Source organism: Rutidosis leptorrhynchoides, chromosome 8 (assembly GCF_046630445.1).
Source record: "Rutidosis leptorrhynchoides isolate AG116_Rl617_1_P2 chromosome 8, CSIRO_AGI_Rlap_v1, whole genome shotgun sequence".
Taxonomy (NCBI): domain Eukaryota; kingdom Viridiplantae; phylum Streptophyta; class Magnoliopsida; order Asterales; family Asteraceae; genus Rutidosis; species Rutidosis leptorrhynchoides.
In genome coordinates this window covers 200,590,940-200,595,657 of record NC_092340.1, presented here as the reverse complement: position 1 = coordinate 200,595,657, position 4,718 = coordinate 200,590,940, and positions in this window count along the sequence as shown.

The window sequence follows — 4,718 nt, the reverse complement described above, 5'->3', positions numbered from 1 at the left end:
AATTCGCATTGTACGAGAAGAAGGAGAACCCTTAATGGTGTACGGAGAAAAGGGCAACATGAAGCTACATCTTATTAGTAATTTGAAGGCACAAAAACTAATAAGAAAAGGGTGCTATGCTGTTCTAGCACACGTCGAGAAAGTACAAACTGAAGAAAAGAGCATCAATGATTTTTTCGTCGCAAAATAATTTCCCGATGTATTTCCGAAAGAATTACCGGGACTACCTCCACATCGATCTGTTGAATTTCAAAGAGATCTTGTACCAGGAGCTGCACCAATAGCTCGTGCTCCTTATAGACTCGCACCCAGCGAGATGAAAGAACTGCAAAGCTAACTGCAAGAACTATTAGAACGTGGTTTCATTCAACCAAGCACATCACCATGGGGAGCTCCTATTTTGTTTGTCAAGAAGAAGGATGGTACATTTAGGTTGTGTATTGACTACAGAGAGTTGAACAAACTTACCATCAAAAACCGTTATCCACTGCCGAGAATTGACGACTTATTTGATCAACTACAAGGCTCGTCGGTTTATTCGAAGATCAATTTACGTTCTGGATATCATCAAATGCGAGTAAAGGAGGATGATATTCCAAAAACTGCTTTTAGGACGCGTTATGGTCATTACGAGTTTATGGTTATGCCGTTTGGATTGACTAACGCACCAGCTGTGTTCATGGACCTTATGAACCGAGTGTGTGGGCCATATCTTGACAAGTTTTTCATTGTTTTCATCGATGACATACTTATTTACTCAAAGAATGATCAAGAGCACGAAGAACATTTGAGAAAAGTGCTAGAAGTATTGAGGAAAGAAAAACTGTACGCTAAGTTTTCAAAGTGTGTATTTTGGTTGGAAGAAGTTCAATTCCTCGGTCACATAGTGAACAAAGAAGGTATCCAGGTGGACCCGTGATAATGCTAAAAACGAACATATAATTCATAGCATTATTCCTCAAGAAAGACAAGCTTTTAGTTGCAATTGTTCTATTTACAAGTGATGTTCGTTTAAATAATAAAAGGTGAAGACAAAAGACAGATTCGACGAATTGAAGACGCAAACGACCAAAAAGCTCAAAAGTACAAAAGACAATCAAAAAGGTTCCAATTATTGATAAGAAACGTCTCGAAATTACAAGAGTACAAGATTCAAAACACAAAGTACAAGATATTAAATTGTACGCAAGGACGTTCGAAAATCCGGAACCGGGACATGAGTCAACTCTCAACGCTCGACGCAACGGACTAAAAATTACAAATCAACTATGCACATAAATATAATATAATATTTAAATAATTCTTATAATTATTTAATATATTATATATATTTATAAATCCGTCGGCAAGAAAGACTCCAAAGTATCTGAGCTGTAATTTCAAACTCCGCGACTCGCGGAGTTTAAAGGCAAAATATGCCGCGAGTCGCGGAGCCCCAAAAGTCAAAAATCCCTATAAAAGCAAACGAATTCTGATCGCAAATATATATCTTTTTCTTCTTCTCCTCATACGTAAAATATATATATATATTTATAATTTATATTTTAATTTTAATTATAATTCTAATAATAAGGGTATGTTAGCGAATGTTGTAAGGGTGTAAGTCGAAATTCTGTCCGTGTAACGCTACGCTATTTTTAATCATTGTAAGTTATGTTCAACCTTTTTATATTAATGTCTCATAGCTAAGTTATTATTATTCTTATTTAAAACGAAGTAATCATGATGTTGGGATAATTACTAAAATTGGGTAATTGGGCTTTGTACCATAATTGGGGTTTGGACAAAAGAACGACACTTGTGGAAATTAGACTATGAGCTATTAATGGGCTTTATATTTGTTTAACTAAATGATAGTTTGTTAATGTTAATATAAAGATTTACAATTGGGCGTCCCTATAAATTACCATATACACTCAATCGGACACGATGGGCGGGGTATTTATATGTACGAATAATCGTTCATTTAACCGGACACGGAAATGGATTAATAGCCACTAGAATAATTAAAACAGGGGTGAAATTATGTACAAAGGACACTTGGTATAATTGATAACAAAATATTAAAACCTTGGGTTACACTCAGTCGACAACCTGGTGTAATTATTAAACAAAGTATTAAAATCTTGTTACAGTTTAAATCTCCAATTAGTTGAAATATTTAACTTCGGGTATAAGAATAATTTGACGAGGACACTCGCACTTTATATTTATGACTGATGGACTGTTATGGACAAAAACCAGACGGACATATTAAATAATCCAAGACAAAGGACAATTAACCCATGGGCATAAAACTAAAATCAACACGTCAAACATCATGATTACGGAAGTTTAAATAAGCATAATTCTTTTATTTCATATTTAATTTCCTTTATTTTATATTTAATTGCACTTCTAATTATCGCACTTTTATTTATTGTTATTTAATTGCACTTTTAATTATCGTCCTTTTTAATTATCGCAAGTTTATTTTATCGCACTTTTATTATTCGCAATTTCATTATCGTTATTTACTTTACGCTTTAATTTAAGTCTTATATTTATTTTTAATATTTTACATTTGGTTTTAACTGCGACTAAAGTTTTAAAATCGACAAACCGGTCATTAAACGGTAAAAACCCCCCTTTATAATAATAATATTACTTATATATATGTTTGTATTTTTATAAAAGTAAACTAATATAGCGTTGAGCTTTATTTAAAAAAGATTCCCTGTGGAACGAACCGGACTTACTAAAAACTACACTACTGTACGATTAGGCACACTGCCTATAAGTGTTGTAGCAAGGTTTAAGTATATCCATTCTATAAATAAATAAATATCTTGTGTAAAATTGTATCGTATTTAATAGTATTTCCTGCTAAAATTTAATAACTATTTTATACCACTCTGCTAAAACATCAACCCGGCAAAGATCGAAACCGTTGAAAAGTGGGAAACCCCAAAAACTCCGAAGCATATACGTCAATTTTTAGGCTGGTTACTATAGAAGATTCATCCAAGATTTCTCCAAAATAGCAAAACCCTTGACTGCATTAACGCATAAAGGGAAGAAATTTGAATGGAAGGATGAACAAGAGAAGGCGTTTCAATTATTGAAGAAAAAGCTAACTACGGCACCTATATTGTCATTGCCTGAAGGGAATGATGATTTTGTGATTTATTGTGACGCATCAAAGCAAGGTCTCGGTTGTGTATTAATGCAATGGACGAAGTTGATTGCTTATGCGTCTAGACAATTGAAGATTCACGAGCAAAATTATACGACGCATGATTTGGAATTAGGCGCGGTTGTTTTTGCATTAAAGACTTGGAGGCACTACTTATATGGGGTCAAAAGTATTATATATACCGACCAAAAAAGTCTTCAACACATATTTAATCAGAAACAACTGAATATGAGGCAGCGTAGATGGATTGAATTTTTGAATGATTACGACTTTGAGATTCGTTACCACCCGGGGAAGGCAAATGTGGTAGCCGACGCCTTGAGCAGAAAGGACAGAGAACCCATTCGAGTAAAATCTATGAATATAATGATTTACACTAACCTTACTACTCAAATAAAGGAGGCGCAACAAGGAGTTTTAAAAGAGGGAAATTTAAAGGATGAAATACCTAAAGGATCGGAGAAGCATCTTAATATTCGGGAAGACGGAACCCGGTATAGGGCTGAAAGAATTTGGGTACCAAAATTTGGAGATATGAGAGAAATGGTACTTAGAGAAGCTCATAAAACCAGATACTCAATACATCCTGGAACGGGGAAGATGTACAAGGATCTTAAGAAACATTTTTGGTGGCCAGGTATGAAAGCCGATATTGCAAAATATGTAGGAGAATGTTTGACGTGTTCTAAGGTCAAAGCTGAACATCAGAAACCATCAGGTCTACTACAACAACCTGAAATCCCGGAATGAAAATGGGTAAACATTACCATGGATTTCATTACTAAATTGCCAAGGACTGCAAGTGGTTATAATACTATTTGGGTAACAGTTAATCGTCTCACCAAGTCAGCACACTTCCTGCCAATAAGAGAAGATGACAAGATGGAGAAGTTAGCACGACTGTATTTGAAGGAAGTCATCTCCAGACATGGAATACCAATCTCTATTATCTCTGATAGGGATGGCAGATTTATTTCAAGATTCTGGCAGACATTACAGCAAGCATTGGGAACTCGTCTAGACATGAGTACTGCTTATCATCCACAAACTGATGGGCAGAGTGAAAGGACGATACAAGCGCTTGAAGACATGCTACGAGATTGTGTTATTGATTTCGGAAACAGTTGGGATCGACATCTACCGTTAGCAGAATTTTCCTACAACAACAGCTACCATTCAAGAATTGAGATGGCGCCGTTTGAAGCACTTTATGGTAGAAAGTGCAGGTCTCCGATTTGTTGGAGTGAAGTGGGGGATAGACAGATTACGGGTCCGGAGATAATACAAGAAACTACCGAGAAAATCATCCAAATTTAACAAAGATTGAAAACCGCCCAGAGTCGACAAAAGAGCTACGCGGACAGTAAAAGAAAAGATATAGAGTTTGAAATCGGAGAAATGGTCATGCTTAAGGTTTCACCTTGGAAAGGCGTTGTTCAATTTGGTAAACGGGGGAAACTAAATCCAAGGTACATTGGACCATTCAAGATTATAGATCGCGTCAGACCAGTAGCTTACCAACTGGAGCTACCTCAACAACTCG